The sequence below is a fragment of the Grus americana genome, chromosome 6, assembly GCF_028858705.1.
Source record: "Grus americana isolate bGruAme1 chromosome 6, bGruAme1.mat, whole genome shotgun sequence".
In the NCBI taxonomy this organism is placed as follows: domain Eukaryota; kingdom Metazoa; phylum Chordata; class Aves; order Gruiformes; family Gruidae; genus Grus; species Grus americana.
Window position 1 is genome coordinate 36741938 of NC_072857.1, and position 26389 is coordinate 36768326.

General features: G+C 37.9%; 1 protein-coding gene across 4 annotated transcripts in view; it reads right to left on the minus strand.

The window, feature by feature from the left end:
* Positions 1–26389, minus strand: part of ZNF804A (zinc finger protein 804A) — a 217549-nt gene that overhangs the window by 185520 nt on the left and 5640 nt on the right. The gene's annotated exons all lie outside the window — the stretch shown is intronic.

Sequence of the window (26389 nt, forward strand, 5' to 3'; positions counted from 1 at the left end):
CAAGTAAACCTGGGGTATAATCATTTCTTTGTTGTTGTTTGGGGATTTTTTTTTTTTTTTTTTAAATAAGGCGTTAAGCACCAGGCAAAACCAGGTGTATCAGGTATTAAAGCAGGGCACATTTTTATGCCAGTCAACTTGCATTCTAGAAGGTCATGTCTATCACAAAAAAGCAGAAGAAAAACAGGAAGGTACGATGTCATCAACCAAAATGGTATTTGAAGGCAATATTGAGGTTTCTCCAAATTGTTCAGTTTCTCAGAGCTTTCTTTTCTTATTTTCCAGTTTGAGCAAAGTAAAACAGATGTGGTTGCTGGCACTCGCAGTGCTGCTGCCCTCCACCAGCCCAAATGAAATGCACGTAAATAACAGAAGGAAAGTTTATTCACATGAAACTTTACAAGTATAAGCTATTTTTGTCTCAGATATGGATGAGCCAGTGGTAGATAAAATAAACAGTGATTTCTCCAGTCACATCAAGAAGGTACTTTTAGTAGCTATTATACATTTAGCATTAAGTATTTTATATAAGCTCTGTAAAAGATTTGAAGAATACTGTAGATTTGAAATTTCAATGTAGATGGATAACAAAAGTAGCTACGGGCTTTTGTTTTGTCTTGGACATAAGTTGTCACCTAAAGTTCATGAAAAATGTGACAGATCTGCACATTGATATTCAACTGCCGTACTCCATAGATTTTTTTTTTTTTTAGTGGAATGAAAATACATACACTCATGTGGTTTTTCTACTCAAATGTGAGATGCTGCCTACTGTATGTTTTTATTATGAAAAATTAAATAGTTTAAAGCTAAGAAAAAACTTACCCTGACTTAACCAAAATAACAAATTAGACTGTCTGGGCTGCACATCTCAAGTCAGCTTTCCTCCCCCCAGCCTGAATAAGCAGTGGTGACAGTTTTGCTACAGTGGCTTTCATAACTGGCTTCAGGCACCATGTTTTTTTGATCGCTGCAGCTGATGTGGTAAATTTAACCTGAGATATGATAAGTCAAAATAAACAGAGTGTGAGGCAGCTGACAAAATGGGCATCTGGAAAAACCACTAAGATCATGATAAAAAAGGATATTATCCAATACAAACCTTTGAAAAGACTGTATTTTTCAAAAAAAAAGTATTGATAGATTTTAGTTTTACTGGCTAAACTAATTTACTGGTACTGAAACTGAGTTTCAATATTTGTAATTAGATTTAGCTATGACTGGTACTCTTTGAATCCAGCCATTCTTACCAATGTTTCCTCTGTACAGTATATAGCTAAAAGTCAAAAGTACATTATTCAAATAGTCAGAATTGCTTGGAAATTTCCATAAGAGATAAGGTCTTGACTCTGCTTCCTCCCAAAAGAAGTGGTACTTCGTTCATTTTCAAGAGTTACGTCAACTTTGCTGACATAGTAAAAATTTCCAATTGCATCGATTAGCGTAGGCAAGGGAATTGCCAAAGAATCCAGTTACATGGCCATACAAATTATGAAGGAACCTGCACTTGTCAATGCATGCAGCAGGATATCAACGCCGGCACATCGGCTGCGTTCGGGCTTTACCCGCGCACTGTGTTGACAATTTCTAGCTTTTGCCTATCTTAAAACTTGTATTTCACGAAGCTTCTGTTAAGCTTAGAATATATGTAGATGGCAGGAATCTCAGTTCACAGGCTAGAAATAACTCACTGCGATTTCCAGGTTAAGAGTCCTAAGATGAGAATCGCTTGGGAAGTTCTTTTTAGTGAGATTATTATTGCCACACTTCTGGAGTTTTGGTGATTGTGGTGGAAAAGCTGTTTCTAAAAAGCCTCATCTCTATAAAACCCTTTATGTGAGACGATGTATACTGCAGCATGGACAGATCAGGACCAGCTGATGCTTTTCTACTGGATTTGCATTTTCCTACCTCAAGGTGATGCTTTGTTACTGGTGTTGATGACTCAAAGATCAGATATATTGTGAAAACTGTGTATTCATGAGGTCAAGGGCATGAGATCTAAGCAGAAAAAAAATAAGTAAATAAATCTATGAAAATAATATTCAGAGATATACAGTTACAATCACAGATGCTTTTCCCATTAATGCTTCTTTTATTCCAGTTGGCCCCGCTGTTGATTAAATAAAGCTGTACATAAAGATCAGTTATGAAGGATGCTACAGATGAACAGTATCAGCCCAGGAACAGAATCTTAATAAATTGCAAATGCAATTTATTTTATATTAAAATTTAATCAGATTAGTCTATTTCTAATACTGTATGCTAACAACTTGGGCCCAAAGTCCCTCCCATGATATTACTGTCACTGTCATAATGCTACTTGATTTATATGATATTAAGCAGCAGTTAAAAGACAGACACATTAGAGATGCAGCTGTCTCTAATAAGAATTTTAAGGGAACTGAATCTTTTTTCAATTGCATTGTAACATTTCTATCAGATCTTTTACAGCTGAAGTCTTAAGGCTAAAACACAAATGGAGATTCTTTAGTTGCTTGCTTCATCTGTTATAGTAAAGGAAGCAATAAAAATAGCAGACGTGGATAAACCCACTGTCTTTCAATATTTGTCTGAATTTGACATCACCTCTTTAATACCAGATTGAGTTTGGCCTTATGATCATTTAAGATAAGAGAGAAAAAGAACTTCCCACCGTGCAGCCACACGGGGGGCTCCAGAGCCAGAGCTCCAGGCTCAGCAGGAAGGTTCAGGGTGGAACAGAGCAGGGCTGGGCTTTAGCACAGTGAGCAAGTGGTGAAAGGAGAGAAACTGCTGGAGGGTAAGTTTCTGCAAAAGGAGACACCAAGAATCCTTTTACTTCTCAAGTGCTGGCACAGGGCAGCCAGCCACCATCCAAGACTTTGAATCTTATAGACAAATCTGCATTTCAAGAAAGGGATCCAGCAGCGTTGGGATTAATTCCCAAGCCATGTGCCTTCCACACAAAGCCTCTGACCCACGTCCCATTTCACAACAGCAGGGTTTAACGCCAACACAAGCACCCAGTAATTAGGACAGCCTCCACACCAGAAGGAGGAGAGTGTGTCCTTCCAGCCAGATTCAGACGGAAGCAAACACTGCTGGCCAACGCCACGCCTAGCACCCACAAGCAATACACTGATATCCACATGCTACACTGCAAAGGGAAAAAAAGATGTACTCCCTGAGCTGGGAGCACCAAGGACTTTTCCCAGATTTGCCAGCTGTTCTTCCCAGTCTCAGTGCCACCCAAGCCCCAGACTTGTACTGGCACTTGGCAGCTCTCCCCCGTGAGCCAGGTGGACACCAGCAGAAGCACAAACACACCACAGCCCCATTAATGCTTCCACCCAGCTCCTACGATGTTGAGCAAGAGCAGTCCCTGCAGGAGAAGATTTGTTGCCCAAAACTCAGAAGAAAATGTTCAAAAGGAGCAGTGTCTGTGTCCCTGGTAGGCACAGGGTGTGGGTGGGTGTTTGTCCCCCTCAAAGAATCTCATCGATCTTCAGAGCAGATTAAACCACACTGTACAAATTATCACTGGCCAACGTTACCACAATAGTTTGCAAATGAATTGTAGGACTTCATCTGCGTTAATCACACAGTTACCAATAGTAAAGACACTGAATTTTTTTTTAAATTATAAGAAATACTACATTCTTCTCACTTTTCAACAACTCATCTTTCTCCCTGGCCTTAACCACCTACAGATGTCTACAGTGTAACTCCCACATTGCACACAGAAGTATTACTACCACGTGTAGCTTCAGCAGGGAGAAGATTTAGGTTTTGTTTTGGCTGCAGGTACTGATCTACTTCAGCGGTAACAAACAGTCTGCTCAGGCCTGAGCCACGGGATAACACCACAATCCTTCATTGTAAAAAAGCTCTGTTTGCAAATGAGAGGGAAAAATACAGATTAATTGTCCAATTAATAACCCAGAACGACTCTGGCAAATGAGATTTGTGCATGCGTTGTGGTGCGTAAGTGAAGAACCCCTCCCAGCATTGCCGGTGCTTCTACCCCTGAATGCTCTGGAGCATCTGCGAGGACAAGAGCATGGCCACGAGAAAGACATCTCTACCCACGTCTTAACCGTTTGTCACAAATCATCTATAAAATAAGGTGACCCAGGAGAATGAAGCCAGAGAGGGCATTTAGACATCCCTTATATTGACAGACGAAGATAAGGTGTTATTTAAATGGCCTAACACATATTTAACACACAGGCAGCTGCTTCGATAGTGTCCTCAGCCGAGGCCGCTCCTACCTGTCCTTCAGATCTGACTTCCACCAAAAGTGCTTGACTCCAGGTGTTACATTTTGCTCATATTTAGCCTTAATTTAAAAGGCATAAAAATAAAACCTTCAAAAAAAAAAACCAGAAAGAAAAACTTTAAACACTCAGAATTACACCTATAGTCACAGTAACTTCCTTCCTGATACCAAGGCAACAAACACTTCTGCTTTCCTTTTCCCTTTCCCTGACTCAAGGGTCAGTTTACTGATTTCACAACACCTTTAATTTAACATGCCTTTAAAAGCAAGCTCATTTCCCCTCAGTGATACTACGTGCTTTCACTACACAATCATCTGGCTGCATTTCAGCTTTGGGACAGGGAAAGCTGTTCGTTCCCTAAAGCCACCATACGGCTGCGGTAGTGTAAACGCTCCCTGCGGCCTCTGTCTTCACATAGGTTAAAAAAAATATGTTCAGCTTTCTGGTTAAGGGTATTCATGTTCCACACGCATGCAGGCAAACGCCGAAATCTGTGTTTCCCCATGCGGGATGTTGTTACAGTATCTGTCCATACAGAAGGATGTCTCAACACCTATCCCTTCCAGTCCTGATTTTCATCCCCAGACCTCAAAGCACCTACAAGGGCCATCACCACTTGCATTTTCCCTACTCTATCCACGTGAAAAAGCTGTCACCCAGGCAGGAAAGTGACCCATTCAACAGTTTAAAGGCCGAGCTGGAAACACGGCTCAGATCTCCGTAAGATGGATGATCTACCCACATTTCAACAGAGAAGAAAAGGAGCGGATGATTTCCCAGGTGCCGCTTTCATTGCACTGTACGGGTTCAGTGGGGATCTGGCAGATAAATTTGGTAAAAGTGGTTCTGGCCTCACAGCCCCATCCATCAGCACGGACCTCTTCACCTCACTGGAGCTTCATCGACTGCAGAGGAATTTCATCAAGGCAGCATATTATAAAAGCATGGGTGTTATTAAAAGTAAGTGGATTTGTCTGAGAGTAAGCACATATTTCGTGACAACACAGCACTATTTAAAGAACATTTTTTTCTTTGCTCTCTTTCAGAAGAAGGGTATTATTTGTTTTATAATGTAGTTCAAAATACCTCTTTAAAATCCTTAAGATACTATGGAAGCTGACATGTTCACGATGAATAGCTTCTCCTTCAGATTAATTTCTGTTTTATTCTCTAGAGCGGAGCACACAGCAGCAAGCTTTATACAAAAGTGAGTTAAAAGTAGATGCTTTTAAAATGAGGATTGTTGTCTTGCACAGCTCTGAAGCAATTGTAAGTCTACTTTCTAAATATGGAGAAGTGGAATTTAAAAAAAAAACAACCCCAAAACCAAACAACTGTGATGAATCAGGAACATTTACGAAGGATAAGTACTATATGTACTTAGTCAGATGAGTGACAGCCCTCCTTTCCAAACCAACAGAGGCAATTACATCAGGTTTTGGACTTCTATTCATGCTCTTGAGTATTTTTTTAATAAAGGCTCAAATCATATTCAGTTAAACATTTTAAAACATAATAATAAAATGGAGATATCACACTTTATAAACTGTGTTTTAAAAAGACCATTTATCCCCCTTGAAAGCCATGTTTTAATAACCGGAATGGAGAAAGCATGCCTTTAGCTCACACAGAAATTTTTGCCTTTGAGTGTCACAAACCTCCTGAAACATACAGTCTAAGGAGAAATGCTGACATCAACATTAGAGTGTCTCCTACAGCATCTAATACAGTTTTATTGTTGCCAAATCCCAAGAAGATGGACTTCAGAACAACTTAAGAAACTTAGTTGTATTGGTGTCCAAACTATTTTTAAAGATTTATTTTGATGATCAAGTGCTCATCATTTTTACTAACCTTGTTGTTAATAACATTATCAATCTTTATCAAGGCTTATTATTACTGCATCAATAAGATATTCTTAATCTTTATTATTAATTTTAAAGGGATATTGAAGTCTCTAACAAGCTGCACGGATGAAGAGAAACTCCCTGAAAAGTCCTTCTGTGAAAAGGTCATTCTTATCAGCAACTCTTCTATATACTTAAAACTGATTGTGGCATTCAGCAAGTTTCATTTTTCATCTAAATTATTCAACACCTGTAGGAAGCCATCCTGAAAGCTTTTTTCACAGCATGAGATGAAACATAAGTGGTACATGGACGAGTATTTGAAATGGCAAAGTTACTAGGCAGCTGAACATCCAGCCAAAATTAGTGCCAAAAAGAAAAACAGCTGGCTAAACTCAAGGAAAAGTCAAGAAAAGCAGGCTTAGTTAGAAGACACAAAGACTTCAAGGAATGTATCAACTCTAGTATTTTCAAGGGCGCCTCTCCTCAGGCTGATAAATCACTCACTTTATTGATTTTCCTCCCATTCACTGTTCATTTTATGCTTATGCATAAAAGCGTGCAGTCTTTCGGACACTGACCTCCTCTAAGCAGCCCACCGCCCTTGGTCCGGCAGTAATTGTTGCTGCCATACTTCCTCACCTCTAGGAATAAGGTCACACACCCAAGAAAGTTTCACAGGTAACTCAGCAGCCCATGTGTCTGTGCAAGCCAAGGTTTGATCTACTGTTCAGTATTCACTAGAGGATGGCTTCTACGTGCCAAATAGTTGATTTCTTTTTGCGCAACTCTGGTTTCTAAAGGCAGCTGTGGTCTAGTAAAACATTGCAACTAATACGGTAAGTGCCATGGAAGCAAGGACAATGCCCTAACAGCAGTTGTATCTAGAGCATGGGACCTGCTTCAGGGAAAGGAGATAGCAGCAGAGAACTTGACCACCAGAACCAGAGATTGCCAAATCCCTGCATGGGGCTAAATCCCCTAGAGCCCCTTTCAAACTGCACGCGTGCTCTGGACGTCACTCCAATGACGGGAGCAAGTCCCATCAGTAGGAAAGGAGAAGGAATGAGACCAAGCAGGTTAGCCACATTGTTTACGGCATTTCTTGGAGGCTTTCAGACGTGCCAGTGGAAGATGAACACCTGAGAGAGGGAATATTCCCCATCTGGTTAATGGGGAATTTGGCTCAAAACGGAAGCTTCCTTAAAAAGAGGTATGGCTCATATAACTAAAGAAATAGAAATATTTCTGTAATAGAATATTTCTTACTGAAATTATGTACACATAGCATTGTTAACAAATGCAAACTCAAATACAGTCTTAGATGTTTGCCAAAAGAAAACAAAATTAAATTGCTCTTCATGGTGGAAGCGATAATTTGAATAAACCGGATGGGATCCTTTTGCCAAGAAAAAGGATAATCTAATATTCATTATTGATAATTCAATTTCCTTTCAATTTTTAACTACAGCAATACCACAAAAAAACCCCAAACAAACCCAAACTAAAACACACCACCACAAGCAATAGGTATATACAAAAATACACAAAATCAAACTCTGTGCCAGCTTATGTTGTGTTATCTCAACAAGGGAGAAAAAACGATATACCTAGATATATTAAATCTTCAGATCTCACTGAGGAAGCACAAGAGATTTCTACAGCATTTTAATGTTGCTGTCATATTTGCATTGACTTCCTTTTTAAGTTCCTATGAGAAAATGAGGAGATAAAGGATCAACTGGGGTTCTTGTGCAAACCACTCCAGTGCAGATAAGTGAGGATTATCAGACTTACATTTGGCTTTGCAGGAAATAATAGTATATGAAACATTTTAAAATACCTGTTAGCTTGCAAAAGGCAGGACTATAAATATTCTAGTCAGGCTTTTAAGGAGTTATCTGATAAAAATATACCACAATAAAATGCAATACCCTATAACAAAATTAATTTCAATTTATACCTGTCTAAAAAAACCTCCAAAATTTGGCTTTACATCCTAAACCATGGGTATTGTGGTTCAAAAAAATTGAGGAGGAAAAAAGTCACTTTACTGAAATGAATAATAAATTTTGCTAAGCAAATTAATGTGCTGCTTTTATTCTTATCAGCTGACCTCTGTAAAACCTTGCTATACTCCATAATACAACCATGAGCTTCTGCATTAAAAGTAGAAAGATTATTGAATCATTTAACCTTCCAGAAATGACAAAATAAAGTCGCTTTTTAAATTAAAAATAGAACCTGATAACCTCCAATTATTTAATTTTTATATCAGCCACCATCTTGCATTCTGTCCCAATAACATTTTCCTTTACCATTTTTGCTTATAATATTTTTATGCAATATACATTATCAATAAATAACTGGATCAAAAATATGTAAAGTATTACCAAATTTTCAAGTGTAAAATTAGAAATAATTTTACATTCTTCAATGTAAGAAATGCAGTCCAGAAGTAATTCTGCATTTAGTTTTCTTTAAAAAAAGTTATAAATATTAATTACATTATATTAATTATGAATAGAAGTTATGTTTTAAAGGACAAAAGCCATACACCTTTAAAAAGGCAAATATTTGAATTCATTTAGATAACTGAGTAAACTTGTCAGGTTCTAGCTCATTAAAAAATAGTTTTGTACTATAAGTTCAGCTGTGAAAAAAGAAAATAACACAGAATTTTTAATTTCTAAAATCGATTTTATAATCTTTAATTTGAAAGACAGTTTTAAAAAGGTTGTGCTGTTTGTTGAATGTGTACATTGAATTTTTAAGCATTAACACACATACAAGTGCTTCTGTATTTCAGCTCTGATAGGGACTAGAGCTATGGGAGGCAAAATATTCCCAAGGAGGACAGCTTGAGGCATTTAGGGCATAACCTGAAGTAGAAGATATCGAGGGGCTCACTGGAAGTCCCATCCCTGTAAAATTTCTTATAAAACTTTGGAGACTTAAGATTGTCAAGTACTTCAAAAGTTTTGCCACAGTCTTGGCTTCTTCCAAAACAGGTGACACATATCTACGTATCTTAAGGGTGTTTTGGTACTTTGTCAAGGGTGTCTTAATGATGCTCGACAGCAAAAGCCGCAAAGGATCGGAGTGTTTCTGCCAGATCTAAACCATATCCAATTCATCAGCACAAATTTTGTTACCGGTGCAATGCCTTACTGGATCAAATCCTTCAAAGCAGTTCACAAATTCATTGCAAGGAAATACAGAACAAAAAAAACCACACCAACAAAATCTACCCTGTTTTCCGTGACCTTCCTGCTCTGCCAGATGTCCTGCTTCTCCCAAAGTCAGCTCGAACAACGCAGAGGCGTGACCACACCACCTCTTATTCTCACCGTTTGCTCTGGCCCTGAATTTGCTCCTCTGTCACCTCTGATCAGCAGTGTCACTGGGCTGTCCTTGCTACCTGCACAGACTTCCAAACGGAGGGAATACACCACAACTTCCCTTCTGTCTTATTGCCAGATAATTCCATCTTTACCCTGAAATAGGTCAAACATCCCTTGCGTCACTACATTGCACTTACCTGTCTCCTGGGCTTTTTCCACCTAATTGTCCCCAGCAGCTTCGGCTTTGCTCTTCTCTTTGGTGTTCAAACAGGGATGTGCGCGTGTCCCCTACTTAAACCACTGCTTCCCGGTTCCACTGCACTCATTAGATCCAGGTTTCAGAGTTTTATTTCTGTTCGGACCACACAGGTCCTCCAAAGCCAGCCCTCAGCTGGCAACACCGCTGCACTGCCTTGACTCAAGACAGATCTACTAAGCCACCCCACGTGAAAATTTACTGCTGCAATTACTGGTTGTTCCTTACTTATTCTTTTCAGGGACTCTCTTGCCAAAATGCTTAAGCCAGCCGTAAAACCCACCTGCAGAGAACATGCCCCAGGTAGCGGCTCATTCCCCCATCGCTCCCCCGTGCCAGGGGTCTAACTGCAAATATAACGACAGCAGCCTGCGAACACCCAGGCTCAGCCCATCGCTATCAGCATCTACTTCCTGAGTGTCTCTGCAGAAAAAAAAATATAAAATAGATGCAATAAACCCGAAATCTATATACTGCTACCATATGGCCAGAAAGCTAATGAGCATCACTACAAGGAAATGCAAGGGGGGTTAGCCAAGCAGCCAAAATGGGGAAAATATTCATTAATCACCTTTTCTCTATGATAAGAAATACTTTATTATTCAAAAATTTATACTCGGAGGCTTTTAGAAAATTAGCATGTCTTAAGCAAAGAATTGCCCTGTCCTCTCAGGTATAAATCAACATGAATTATCAAAATTTTAAAGCAATTTGTTGTGAGGTAAGACTCTACCATAAGAGAAGACTGAGGATGCTAACACACCTAGCTCAATTCCCATGTTTTATGGGAATTTATTCTGGTTCACTACAGGCTTAGACACAATTTTACATTGCAGATTACACCTCGGCCCTATTTGGAAGAAGGTGTAATCAGTAGTAGGAGTATTTGGAAGCAGATGCTTCATTTAAACGCTTTTCTAAATTTCAGCACAACGCGACCGCTCAAACGAAGAGCAGTACCGCAGCGAACGTGGCTCTGTAGTTACCTAACGTGCGCAAGCAACGACTGCAACAGGCTACTTCGTTCCTAGCAGGTAATAAAAAGAAGCTGCCGTTCTACACCATCACAGTAGTATCCAACATCTTGTTATAAATATGATGAAGAGAGATTTTGGTTTACTTATTTCTATTGAAATGATCCAGTATTCTTAAAAGCAGCCCCAAATCTACCCTGTCCTCTTCATTATCCTTGTGACAAGTCAGAACAGGATTTCCAGCCCTAGGAGCCCCCATTAGCATAACGAGTCTGCGAGGCGCAGTCACAGTCCCTTTGGGTCAGTGGAGCAATCTGGGGAGAACATTTAATTGCGTTACCTGATTCCATATCAGAGGACTTGATCTCGCTACTTCTAATACCTCTGCACAAGGTACCTTGGCACAACTGCAGGGAAGAATTTGAGTCACCCTGGGAGGTTAATGTTTGCACCTCTAGCCTTTTTGGAGGTTCTGCTACAGCTAGTACTTTATTCATTATTTCCTAAATTTTTCTGAAGTAGTGATGTTGACAGTTGTATATTAAAACTTTTTAATATTAAACTCTACTTTCCATACGTAATTGGAGAAGTTAGATGACATATACAACCTAAAGTTATTGAGAATAACAAAAATATGCCAACCTCAGAAACATTTGTCCTGTTCACCGAATGAAACAAAGTCCTCTGGGATGAGGTAGAAATGGATAAACTCAAGGTACAGAGTTGAGATCATGACAATAATATTGAATAGTTAGATCTGAAAAGACAGCAGTCTTTTTCAAAGTGCTTTCTGAAATGTAAATGTGCATTTTTTCTGCTTTTACTAAAAATATCTCCTATTCTTGTAACATGAGAATAATGACAGTGAGAATAATATTCTCAGAGGAAGAATAATACTTCAGTTTCTAAGCTGTTTGAATCTATGCATTAATAAAAATAGATTTTTTTTTTCCAAACAAAATGCTTTAATATCAAACATATAAAGATAATGAAGGAATTAAGAAATTCTGCCTGTTTCTCTTACTCTGTCCTAATTTAACCACAGAAATTAAGCATTTTGTTTATCCCCTGGAAAACTACTGAAACATTAAAAGCTGCTGTTACTATTTTCCTGCTGGTACACCGAAGCAGAAGAGGTTAAAGCTTACACCATATTGCCCGAGATGCATTTACATAGGAAGCATTTACTGCCATATCCCACAGAGCTATTCACATCATCACAGGTATCTCACCTGAGAAGTACCTACTACTCGGTTAAACCTGTGCTCTAGTAGTAGCTACAGTGCTGAATATGGCATATGTCCAGATAAATCCAAAACTACCATTGGAAATCACACCTTGAGCAATATTTCGGGAGACATCCCGAGGCTGAAGATCATAATGATACACAAGTTCAATATTTCCATTTTCTTTGAGGAAAAAAAAATATCTCAATAAGCCTAAACACGCGTAACCTGATGTCCTCAAAACCATTCCACCCAGGGGAATAAAACCGTATTAACAAGAGAAATCCCCCCAAACTTCCACCTCTCTTTGAGGAGTATTTTCTATCAGCTGCGCCACAAAATAGATACCTTCTTGCTTGTTCTTTCTTTAGCCCCACAGACCTTGCATTCCTGACAGTACATGCATTCAGCAAGAAGGATGGAGGACACTTCCATCAGGTGCTGCTCTACAGTCTGCTGGCCAAAGAAATGTCACCAGAAGGCCAGAAGGAATAGCTGTAGAGTCAGACACACTCAGGCTACCAAGAAACCAGCGTCCAAGCAAGCACCGTTTTGCACAAGTACTCCAGCATCAGGCCCGGGTACAAGAGGTAGCTGTTAACCTCCATTACTAGGCAGAGAGATTCTGAATGCTGAGTGGATGCAGGTTTTATTCAGGTATTTTTATTAGTTTTTCAATCAGCAGACGAGAACATTGTTTATGTGGGTAAGGGTGTGAGCAGCCACACAAAGCTGCTTCTAGAAGCTTCTCGTCACATGGAGGTTTCGAGACTTTAAAGCATCTCTGCTTGGCTGTCTCGCTGGCTTTTTGGATGGCTTTATGATAAGATCACATTGAAGCTATCTGTAATTATGAGATTAATGGAGGCATTTTAAAGCTATTATTAGGATTAAGATGTTTTGTACAATCCTGTGTGTTGGTTAGAATACTATTTAAGAATTTTCTTTATCCGGCATAAATTTAGATATACCTGCATTGTACTCACAGTAAGAATTTTAACTCTAAAAAAAAGATAGTATTTTCAACCTGGTGAGCAATACACAGATCTCCTGGATTTTAGCAGGGGCAGCTGATTCCGTGCCAGTATCACACTCCTGTGACTCTCCTCCCACCCGCTTCAGCACTGCCCTTTGCTTTAGGGCTGATGACAGACTGAATGGCCACGTTCAGTGAGACTACAGCCAAAGGCACGGTAACATCAGCACACCAAAGCTGCTCTCTGGAAACATTACGCACTCCCTATTCTCATTCTTTATTTTAGAGATCAGCTTGCGTGGAGATACTCGAGAAATATTGTAAAATTCAGGGAGGGGATTTTTTAAAATGTTATTCTTCACAGGTTTTCTGTCTGTCTCTAAGATGTACAACTTTCCTATGTTGTTACCCAGTAATGCAAACAGTCAAATACAGTTGTCATCTTCTGGGGAAAAGGAATGTGGATGGATATTATTTGGGCAACTACAGGGACAATTCCAACAGCTTCTGAAAAGCTAAAATTCCTTCATAGCATGCATTTCTACTCTAGAAGACATGCTTAAAGGAGCAAGCAGCACCTGGCATTTAAATCTTGCTTTGGGAAAATGATATTGGGGAAAAAAATTAACAAATCACAACTTACTGGTATTTTGGTTCTACTTAACCATAAACGTTTTCCTTAAAAACAAACAAACAATCCCCAATTGAGACAAAACAGATCAAACTTCTCTGTGGTGAAACTGTGGTTTACCTTTTTATTGGCATTTACAGAGCCTCAAGATTTATAACGCCGCTTCTGCAGTAGGCAAGCTCTGCTCACCTAAGCCAGGTAAATCAGACACTCAGCCCTAGTGCAGCGTGCCGAGGGAGGACAGCAGGATATTCATCTCGTCAGCCAAAATGGAGTTGAGTAGATTTATTTATCAATTCCCCAAACAGGTCAATATAAATATATCTAACTAGTCACTTGGGTTTCTTGACCAAACTTTTTGAAAAGCTTTTTCCTCTCCACAGAGAATTCTGGTCCGCCTCCTCCCCTGCTCCCCCGCCCCAAACGGAGGTGTTCCAGCATGGGAACGCCATCCTGGTGTCTAACCAGAGCTGCAAGTTTCAGCTCACTTGAAAAATAAATCCTAACATTTCAGAATACTGAAATTACACCATCGCTACTGAAACATCATTAAGAGCAGCAAAAAAAAAAAAAAAAATGAAACTACGTTTTCCTGAAAACTGTGAAGACCAGGATGGAAGGACATACTGAGTGAAATAATTCTTTCACTAAGCTCAATGATGAGCCTGGCATTGTCTTTACCTACCGTGTATGGAAGACTTGCACGTTTCATGCAATTCCATGGAAACATTAAGAACTGTAGTGTTTGTGTGAGGAAAAACACAGGCAATAAAGTAATGGAAACTCAATATTATATTTCTGCAAGAATGGCCACAGTAATCCAAATTTAAATTTCTTCAGGAGTTAAAATATAAATGTTTGATCTGACTAAAAGCTCAAAGTTTCTATTCAGATAAGTGTGATGCTAGCTAGTTTTAGATTTTTACTAGCATGTGTGTGAAAAAGATCTTTGTTAAATTTTTTCCCCTACATTTTTAGTTTTGAGGATATAGGCACACACATACAGATGTAGTCATTTATAAAACAAAGGTGACATTTAATTTCACACAAGACATTATAATTACATGTCATTAGAAGTATCATGGAAGTTTATCTAGAATATAGTTGACTATATAATATGAACGTGCTTAGGATAGGACATTTGCCTGAGGAAAACGTATAAGTGAAATTTCTGGGTTGGATGGAAATGGGCAATACAGTGCTGGAACAAATCCTGATCTCTTCAGATTTACACCTCTATTTCTGTATCAAATTAGTATAGATAAGCACCCGCACCTCTGAAGCAGTAGCTTTTTTGGAACTGCTTTACCCTCTGAAAACTTTTTCATCACTTTTTCTCTATTAAATATAGTAAATCACAAATATATTTCTTGCCAGCAGTTCTCCAGTTCTGAAGGTAAAAGCAAAGGCTGGATACAACATGGTCAGTATTTAAAAAGCTACTAAGATCCTATCCACTAGCTTTAGAAGAATGCAGTGTTGATAGAAGGGCTTCATTTTTCACAGCCTTCCCCCTGGCCCTCTTCCCTCGGAGAACAGATACCGTCAAGATAAGGTGCCAGGGAATAATTTCCTGACTTAAAGTAAAAAGAACCAAAGATAAACATCCAAAGATGTGGACACTTCCTAAAACACTGCACTGATTTCAAAAAACAGACAGGATAATAGGAAAGCAAAGGAAGTAAATCAGGCTGGGGCGGGGACAGAACATTGCAAGATGCTGAAAAACAACAAAAGGCAGCAAATGATGCAAATTCCACTTGCTGTCACTTAGCAGCATGGTACAATTTACTTTTCATCCTCTGAAAGACCTGAGTTAAACCCCAGCGAAGCGAGGTCAATCTACATCTCAATTTCTACTGTATACAGTCATACAAGAGCTTGTACTATTGGGAAGCTGCTTGTTGTAAACACAGTGAGCACCAGGAGACACAAAATAGGCATATACTTCCTATTAAATTTTAAAGAGACCCCCATTAGTGCAGGAAATCCTTGAGCCGTGATTTGCTGTAGGCTGGAGTACAGCGGTATCTCTGACAGAGTAGTGCTGCTTGGCTCAAGCTTATTTCTTTCTTCTAGCATCCATTACCGGAGAGGGCTAGAAACAGGACATGGAGCTAAATGGATGTTTGGTCTGATGTGATACAACTTGTCTCATGCTTCTAGTATGTACATAGTAAATGCCACAAAGAGAAAGCGTACAAAAAATTCAGAAGAACAGAGTAACATTAAAAAAATCCCATCTCCTGTTTTCTAGATTTTTCTTCTTACAGGTGAACGTGATAGAATAGTAGCTCAACGTAATATAAACACACTTAGGAGAATTGTTGAGTAGTTCTGTGCAATTTAGGGAACCTACAGTATTAGCCTTTAGTATAAAGACTGAAAATTTCCTCCTGAAGTAACGTAACAGCATTGTCTATTGTACAACTTCAAAAGATCTGACTAAGGTTTTGCTCAGCACGGAGATACGAGCTTGTAGCCAGTAAGCAAAGCACGCTTACCCTTCTGCATGGCACCACGGGAGGCAAGGCCTCAGACATTTATTTCACTCAAAGTTTATCAGCTCTTTCTCTTTACTATTAGAAATGATCATTCCGGAGCGAGGGCAAGGCATTCCCCATCCCTCTGGTGGAAGTATCATTTCATACCTAAAAGGAACATCAGAATTATAAAGTGTAGGTAAGGCCAATGGCGACGAGCACAGCTCAGGGACCACACACCAGCGTGGATAAGTATTAAAGATACATTCTCCAGCCATGACAGAATCTGAGTTCTAACAGGAGGTAAACCTCTGAGACTTCTTGCACTTCATTCTTTTTCCCCTAAATAATTATCTTTTGACCAAAATGTATTTTTCTTTTATTCCCCCTTTACTTATACATATGTTCTCCCCCTGAGGGGAAAACATTATTGAGCTGTGAATCAACTGCAGCCAGGGGAAGCAGTGACTGAATCCACAGGAAAAATATGAACCCTCGTGTAGTAACATTCTAAATTTTAGAGTGTCTTCATGACCAGCACAATCCAATGAAAATATAAAAGAAATAAGTAAAAAAATCTGCTTTAAAGAACTTATCTATGCCTGCAAGTTTTTCTTTAAACAGAAATCAAAATAATTTTCATTTCTATAAATTTGAGAGACAACTGAGTAGAAGTATTCTACAGAAATCTGCTTTCTTCATTGCAGGGAACTGGAGAACTAATAGCATTCTGCACTGTGCAACCACTGACGTGCTGGGAAGAACTGTGAGAACGAACCATTTAAGAGATGGTCATGTTGCTTTGATCCAGCAAGTCATTAACGGAAACCTATTCCTATCTTCAGACGCTTAGGCAATCTCACTGAATGCTTATTATACAAGCTTAATGTTAGGGTGTGCATCAATACTCATCCTTCGTTTATGTTGTATCTGGGTTTTATTATACCAGAGGTAGTTTTAAGCTCCTTGTGCTGGAGCTGGACCACATCAGAAAGATGTTAAACTATTTTTACTCTTACTGTCAACATTTAACTATTGCTCTGACCATTGGGTTTCTAATGAGTGAAATAACGATAAGGTTTAGCCATCAGGTACCAGCCATTAGAATCTCAAGTACCAGAATCCTCTCAAAGAGGCATTTCTGTTTTTCAGCATCCTTGCTCTCATCTTCCGTTATGAAGCAATCTAATATTCACTAGAAAGAAACTGTTATTTTCTGTTATTATTGTACTAGCAGGTATTGTAGTCCAGGTGAAGGGATTGCATTTCACTCTAATACCCCTTGACCTTTATTAGTACTTCAGGGAGCTTGAAAGCCATATGGGATAACAAAAAAGTCAATAAAATAGACTACTACGTATTTTTCTGGCTTTCTGAAGCAACAGGGGAAATAATAACCGTCAGGTTTAAAGATTAATTTGGAATGAAATGCTTACAGGCAAATAGATATGATAATTGCATTAAATCATATACTGCTTGGTTTTAAAAGGGACATGGAATTTTATAATTAAATCAACTTCTAGAGCATCTTTTAAGTTATATTATTTTAATTAATCTATTCAAAAAGGAGTTTACAAATAACTAAGGCAGCAATTAGATACTGCCATTTAATCTGTATTTCAGTTTGATGTGAAAAAAGTAGATGAAGGCTTAAAATAAGACTCTCAGATATTCAAAGACAAATAAAAAAAATCCATATATGTTACGACTGTGAAGATTTTCATACCTACATAGCAAAAGAACTACCTGTTGTATTTTCTTACACTAAATTTAGGGATCTTCATATAGTTTATATGTCCTATAGATTTACGAAGGAAATAAATTTTATATGTACAGATAGCTTTGTGCACCCAAATGACTCACCAAACCCCTGCATGATTAAAGTAATATCTCTGCTGGCATTTTACTACAGACCCCATTCTGATATCCCTTTTCTACTTATGCAGCACTTTATGTGGCATGTAATTAACATGGTGGCATAAAAATGACCATTTTTTGCCCTGGATTTGAGTGACTATTAAGACAGAAAGATAGATCTGGAAATTATAGTAACAAATTAATAGTCTTCCTCAACTTGATGGGGAAAAAGGAGTAAGAGGACAGTTTCCATGGCTAGTAAAAAATCTCTCCGAAACCAAAAGCTAAAACACTTCCACTAACGTATGCCACATATATATATATATATGAATCTATAATCCAGTTTGAATTGGTGGCAGGATGAAGACATACATTGTTTTAGCAAACTTATGCTTCCTACCTAGGAAATTTAAATTTCTTATTAGGCAATTCAGTAAACATCATGCACGCTGTTTCAAACATCCACTTTTCAGGGGAACTCAAACACAACACACGTATGTAATTCTTTAAGGAGACTAATAATATCTAGTCGGTGCTAACTTCTTGTACTGATGTTTCCAGGACCACAACCACCATACTGCTTGAAAAAAATTCCCGTCCTTTTAGTTCAGCGGTTCACACGCCCTGAGCCCACGCAACACAAGGCTTGCCTGAGCTTTCTGAAGAGAATATAGAAAGTTCCTGTGGCTACAATCCAAGCCCAAATGACTCTCATTTTTTTCCACCTAAACCCTATCTCCAAGCAGGATTACAAATTGTTTTACAGACATCTTTTTATATCCCTACAACATAGCTAATGCTACCAACCCATCTAAGATCCCCTGCATTAAAAGGCATAACCTCCTAAGAGCTCTTGACTGTATTTGTGTAACAAAGATTTTGGAAGAAGCAGCATTTTTAACTTGTCTGACATTAGGAAATCAAAACCACTCTGCTCTATTTTTTTAAAGCCATATCAATAAAGAGAAAGATGTTTACAGTTAGATTCATTTAAACTCCTATGTTAAAACAGGAATTTTTAAAGACTTTTTTCAAGCTTATCTAATGCATCTTTTTTTATATACTAAGGTAGCCAAGTTCTTAATACTCAGAAATACACATTAACTCATAGCTTTAATTTCCCTATCCATATTTATCTAATGCTCCATACTTCTACTCGGCTGCAACAGCTTTTTTGGAATTGTTACAAACTGTTTTAAAATGTGCTCGATATCTCAGTTTTAGATATTTCTGTGATATGCACTAAATATTTCTGTTCAGAACTGCAAGGAACAGTTCATAGAGTAGTGCACAGAAGTTCAGGTTTTAATTTGGAGTTCTAAAGAACATCTTGAAGGCTCTTTGGACTTCTAAAAGGACATGTATGGCTTTTTGAGGCTATTTAGGTCTCAAACTATAACTTTTCTTTAACAAGTACAAAGATGTATTATCTGGGATGGTATTGGAATGGAAAACCTGTGTGCAGAATTCATAATTTATACTAAATTCACAATTTAACATGGATTTTTAATTTGGTTCAGTCTAGGAAAACTTGCATGTAAAAAAGAATGTTGAAAGAATGGCAAAAAAGGTCTCTGATTTTTATGTGTATTGGGGGAATAAGAGCACCCAATTTAAAAAATACATTCATATATACGTGTGTGCATAAACATGGTAAAAGATGTTTACTTAGTTGCAAAAGTAGTGATTTATAAAAGACCACAGTCTATCAACTTCTTCACAGAACTCCATAAAGGCAAGATCACCTCTTGTTCCTTTCAACAACTTTTTGACATTAATTACTTTAATTCTTTTATTATTGGTCTGGTTAGATATTCTAGTATATACATGCAGATTAGCATAAATTTGCATACAAATAAAAGCTGTGTAGTCATATTTTGTTCTAATTTCCCATACATGTCCCTAAACTGCCTAGGATATATAAATTACAGTATCATTTAGCTAACAATCTTTGATGGCTATGTGTAATGATATAACCTTCGCAGGATTTAATTACACGAGTTCAGAACATGGAAATTAGAAGTAACGAGCCACTAGAGAAGGATAAATATAACAAGTTGCCCTCCATTTTTAAGCTTTTATGATTTTATTACCTTTACTAAGAATGAGGGAAAAATGCAAACAAAGAGAATAAACAGTTTCTGTTTATCTTAATTTTTTCTAAGACAGGGAAAAAAAGACTTTGCTCTTAGTGTCCCACCTCCTTATAGTACTTTTGCAAGTGTCTTGAATTTTCATTCTACCGCTTTCATGGATAAAATCTGTCCCTATTCCATTTATCTACGCAAAATAGTTAAATGAAAGGTAACTTTACCTTAAAAAGGGACAACCATATATCCTTTTATTGGAGTAAAACCCATGTTGTTTTGGGACCTGAACTGTCAAAGAAAAACCTTTTGTTCTGATTTTACCTGTTTTGATGCATATTATGTCGGTTCCCATTAGCAAGGTGACACAGCAAAATCTGCCTGTAACATGTCCCACAGTAAGACACCTATTTTGGAAGCTCAGGGGTAAAAATGAGAGAAGATTATTTTTCCCATACTACCACTTTTTTAATAGTAAAAATCTTTAAACATACTCCATTTAATTAGCTCCTCTTACCAGCTGCAATTTTGTTTACATTACCAAGTCATTTTGTGGCTGTTTTTTAAATTATGTGGGGTTTGGGGTTTTGTTTTGTTGGGGGTTTTTTTCCCCTCCCTGTATTTTAAATAGGATTTATAGGAACATTGGTATTATGGGGCGATCCTCCTTTAAGTATGGCACAACCAAGTGATCAAGGACAATCTGCTTTGAAATTCTTTTCACACAGCTAGGGACTCCTTGTCTGTGTTGTTACAGCTATTTAATTCTCTTCCACTATTAGATCAGTTGTCCTGAGTTTATATATCTACTACAACACTGATCAGTACTTGCTGCAAGGTAGATGCGAGACTCATCTTGCATGGGATTTCACTACAGTGGATAAAGCCTTTTTCTTTTATGATGAGTTTCTGTCAATCATTTTGACAGCAAACATTTCTCAACGCATCACAACAAAACGAAATTAAGGAACCATGTCCCAAAACAGGCCAGGTAACGTGGTTTTTATCCAATTAACTAAGGTAGGTGGGTCCAGTTTTGAGGTTACTAAAAAGCCAAAAGACTTTCTTGGGACTTAGGCCTAGGAAAACAATCTGCAGTGATTTTCATGGAGTTGAACAGTCTTTCTCTTTTAACTCTTAAATGAAAAGGATTTGTCAACACTGTTAAGACCATCAAAATGAGAGCAATGACAGAAGGGGGGGACCCACAAAAATACCACCAAGAGAGTAAATGGACTTCCATAGCACCATATTAATAACTAGAGATCAAGAACTCCATAGGTTTGCAAGTTTGTGCATGCGTCATCTTGTGCGCCTTCCAAACTTCATGGTTTTCCATTAGTACTCTATTTCATTATTCTTTTTTTAACCAGTATTGCTAGGAGGCTGGAGCAACTTTGCAACTGGGAGGACAGCCTTCCTCTCAGGTACTTTCAGAATCTCTTTCAACAAATCTGGGATATCCCTCATATTACAGATTTCTAGGTACAGATGCATCATCTACAACATATAGGCCTTTAATATGTGCAAAACCAGTGGGATTATAGATTTTATCTCTGTTAATTTCTCAAGATACCAGCTTCAGACTGAGCCTGTTGAGTAGACGTGAATTCATACATCAAGCAGAGTGGCTCTCACATATAAATTAACCAGCTCTTTTTTACATTTAGAAAACCATTACTATGCAAAACACAGTCCATCATGCTGAGATTGACACTGAGGATTAAATATTCTGTAAATTTATACAGTAAGGAACTGTTCCAGGAAGTTACATCAATACTGACTCTGATAAGACTTGGTAAAATGAGGAAACAGCCCAGGACAAATAGTTCTGGGCAAATGCTGTGTAGAATTGTTTACAAATCCTTTGAGGCAAATTTTACACATTGGTTTTAAAATTTTTGTTTCATATCTTTATTTCCTATCCCATGTTTTATGTCTATAATACAATAACACAAGACTTCTCCTAGACAGTATTTCTGATGATAGGAGATAGTAGATAATACTATCTGTAGAAAGAAGAAAAAAAACCCCACCTTTCAAACTTGAGGAATCTGTATTCCTTTTTGTATAAGCAAACTAAAAACACCTTGATAAAAAATTGCGGAGCAGTAAATCTCATAAGAATCTAAGAAAAATCTTGATTGCCATAAACAACATACTAGTAATCCAGTATTAATATACAAAGATCTTTTTAGTATTGTCTGCAATTCATGACTTTCCTTTCCCATTAGAAAAGATCTTCATTGTCATTTATTATTTTGAAAATAATCAGAAACACTGCCGCATGTACAAATGTCCAAGACCACTGTGCATTTTCATCATTTCAATTTTGCTCCATAAAGGGGAAAATCTCCACCATTTATTTAAACCTTTCAGCATCTGTTTATTGAGTCAGAATTTACTATAACTGTCTTTTGATCCATTTGCAATTCCAATGCCTATCTGAAAGAAAATATAGGAATAAGACACCTGGCACTTTAGAGATCTTGACTTAATTTAATTTCTTAAGTTAAATTTTTGTCAGGACCAAAATAACCTGATACTTCCAACAGAAGCAGCAAGGAGCTTAAAGAATTTTTTAATTTATTTTAGATGCAACAACTTATGTTTAGTTCATAACAATATTTCCATATTTATAGCCTTTCTGTCTGTAGACTCTTAAAAGGAAATCTCAATAATTCTACTGAAAGGTCAAGAAAAAAAGGTATTTCTTCTGTCATGGCATTTCTACAATTTAAGCTAAACTAAATTTAGAGTTTATAATGCAAGACAGAATTGCAAATTGACAAATTGCATTGGGCTTACCCCAGATTCTGTTTTTCCCCATTACAAACACAGAGAGAGTCTTCCTCTTTTTCCTTTTCTTTCGCCCCTCCCATATCCAATGCTGTCTTTGCAAGGATGGAGAGTAGCCTTCGGGCACACTGTAAAGCAGGGGCTGAACTCACCATAACTATTCTGCATACCTGCACTCCCTTTCCGTGCATCAAATTCACTCGGGTTTCATGTTTACCCTGATGAACTCTGACAATGGAGATAATCCCATTTGCATTGTTATTTTCTATTACCTAATAATAAATCTCTCATTCCTTAACTGAAGCAGTCTATTTTTTCCCTTGTTGTTTTGTTATTTGTGGGACACTTCACTCAAAGCATTAAATTATATTGATATAGTTCATACCCCTTTATTTGTGTATTTTGTAGACTTACATGAAATTAAATCAAAGATATTCCCAGATGAACAGAAACTGCCAGTTTGTCTAATGGTAGCTAATGCTCACCAGAAAGACGGCAGACCAAGAGGACACGCAGACCTCTTTCACCTTGAAAGCTCTACCCAGCACTCATAACGCAGCCCTTTGCCACTTTCCTTCTATCTTTCCATTTTGTCTGAAGGCTAGAGCAAACACCTTGTACTGGCAGGTTAAATGCTCCTGACATTAAAGATAAGGCAATACTGGAAAATACCAGAGCAGCAGCCCATGCTGATACCAAAAAGCTACAAAAACCACCGCAGCCTTGGGCAGGAGGCATCCAGAGCAAGCCCAGACTTGCTCGCATTTAGCTGCTCTTGCCACTGAATTTGGAGAGGAAGTGTAGATTTTTAAGTAATGGGTCAGAAAAGCAGGGACACAGGTTTGGGAGTCAAATGGTTTTAATATAATAGATCCTAAGGATCGCTGATACAGGATGAGCCTCAAATTGCATCACGTCAAATGTGCATGTATATATGCAAGTGCTAGAAGAGCACCGACCCTCACTTGGCTGACACAGGTCTGTGTTTCAGAGATTTATTCCAAGAAAGACTATTAGAAATAAGTGATCAATTACCATGACTTTCTCCAGCTTGCCTTGATCTTATCTGGAGTATTTTAGCCACATCGTTATGTTGCCAGCATGTAAACTTCTACAGCTTGCCCATATCACGTGTATGAAAACAGGGCTATCCCCATTGTTCAGGAAGACAGAGTTGTTTGTGACTTATGCATTTGCTCTTTTGCTCCATATTTTTAACCAAAAGAGAAAGAAGGGGGAACATTGTTCCAGAAGCTTATAGTGATGAGAACCGCCACACTGTGCCCAAACATGCTCGCTTAGGCTGCTTCTGTATCTCCAACAGTGGCCAGCGGATACTGAGAAAAAGAGTACAAGAGAAAAAAGGACAAAATTGCCATTCCTCCTTAATGGTCTCACTTTTTTTCTGGGTATCAGCAGTTACAGACTTAAACTTTATCAGTGCTGCAATGTAATATCTGTTCTCGTATCGATGCTCTTCATGTGGAATCCTAACGACTGCTCGGATCCTTTCCATAAATCCCATGTTGCTAATAATGGATAGAGATTTGGTTTGGATCAAATGGCAGCAATCAGAGGGTTTTCAGCAGAAAGATCTGACCCCATCTTTTATCAACATAAACCAGCAACAATCCAGTAATCTGACACAGCAAGATGTATTTTATAAATCAAAAGCAAAATGCCTTCATTCCCCGCTGCATGCTAAACTCCTGTTGCCTAAACCAGAGGTGAAATCCTGGTCGTGGTGAATTTAACAACAATAATCCCATTGTCTTCAATGGATCCGGGTTTTCACTCCCTGAAGCGACAGGGGTTTTGTAACACTATTTTTGGCATACAGAGAAAAGCAATAATAGCTTCATATATTCGGCTTTTCTTTTACAGTAATACTGGGCACAGTTATATTTTTTTTTTTAGAATCAATTATAGTCTCTTCTACTTCCCTTAACTATTGACTATTATGTGATAGATGTATTATTTCAAGTAATATATAAAATCTCATACCTCCATATTGACAGTGTGCTAAGTTTTGTACCTTTTAGGCAATTCTCCAGCTCAAAAGACCAAGTGTTAACAGAGCAAACTCCAGACATCCCAACGCCACAGGCTGTTATCATTCTGAACATAAATGTACATATTAATCAGCTAATCACTAATCCCTGAAGCCCCTAACTGCAATATTGGCAGACCTCCTTAAAAAGTATTTCCCAGCTTGTATGACTGTTGTTGCATTTACTTAAGGAATCATCCGTCACATAAATGGCTAGTTAGTAAAATGAACTAATTAACAGAGAAGTTAAATGCAGAAATAAATCTCAAGCTCCACCGTGCAAATGTTGTCATCCTTTCCCATCCAAAGCCACTAGAAAGGCTTACGCTTGAGAAGTATTGCTGCGTTTTGAAAGCCTTTTACATCTGTGAAACGTGTACCATTTCATCCATTTTCTGTTATACCATATTAAACAATGGTTTCATTTATTTTACTAAGATGCATGCAGTACATAACAAAATACAGTTGTCGAAATCCGAGTCCCATTTTTCTCTTGCTTTCTACTTGAAACACTTGGTTTGCCCTTTAAGATCATTTTGGTATATTAGCCAATTTTGAGAACTATTCTTGTGCGTGGTTTTGAACTAATTTTATTAATTTGATTGATCTGTACCTTTGGCACTTGCAGATCTCTAGATCTGTGTTTAATTTCTTTTTATGTTTGTTCCAACTCTTCTGCGATATCTAATCACAGTGGATATCCAGTGGGTATATACATATTTTAAACTTCTTCAAGATTTTGACCAATAGCATTCTATAGAACGCTTGAAATCAGTTTAACTTTTTAAGCCAGAAGTAGCACTGCAATTCCTTCCATTTCCTCTTATGTTAATAAATGAGAGTATCTTGTTGAAAGAAGTAGGAAACAGATGGACACTTTGTCAAAGTGTGAAGCTCAATGATTTTGGTGACAACATATGTGTGTGCGTTTGTATATGTATATATAGATCTAGCTGAATAACAACATTTTTAACCTCTAATACTCTGACTACTTTATATAGTAATCGCTTTTTTTTTTCCTTTTCCCACACATAAAGAACTTAAACTTATTGGAGGGGAGGAAAAAAAAAAAAAAAAAAGACTGACAAGCTCAGTCAGAAGGCTTATGGCAGAACCCAGAACCCTATCCTTTTCTCCCAAGTTTCAGTCCAAACTTCTGTGAGCTGGAAAGCCAGGCAAGTACATAGCGTTCCCATGGAGCACGGGTAGTGAAAATCTCCCCCCACACACTAGAAATTCTATAAAAGCATACAAGATAAATTTATCATCTTAGACCTGAGCAGTTTATCTCTGATTTACCTCATAATGCATAAAACATATTAACGGTGTTTTAACTGACACAATGTGGGAGTTAGAATAACACTACCCAGCATTTACACCGCTAATGGCTTCTTAATTACTGAACTGTTGTAGGCTGCATGGGTAGCTGCATCGTAATGCTCATGGCCCCTTTTGTCCCACTTTAGCTTTTCAGTATTAATGACTGTTTTAATCTTGCCATTATTTTGTTCAGCTCTTTCTCTGACAATTTCTTAGTTACTTATTTTGAGTATCTCAGTTACTGTGTTGATATTCATACTAATCGTTCTCTTCTGGC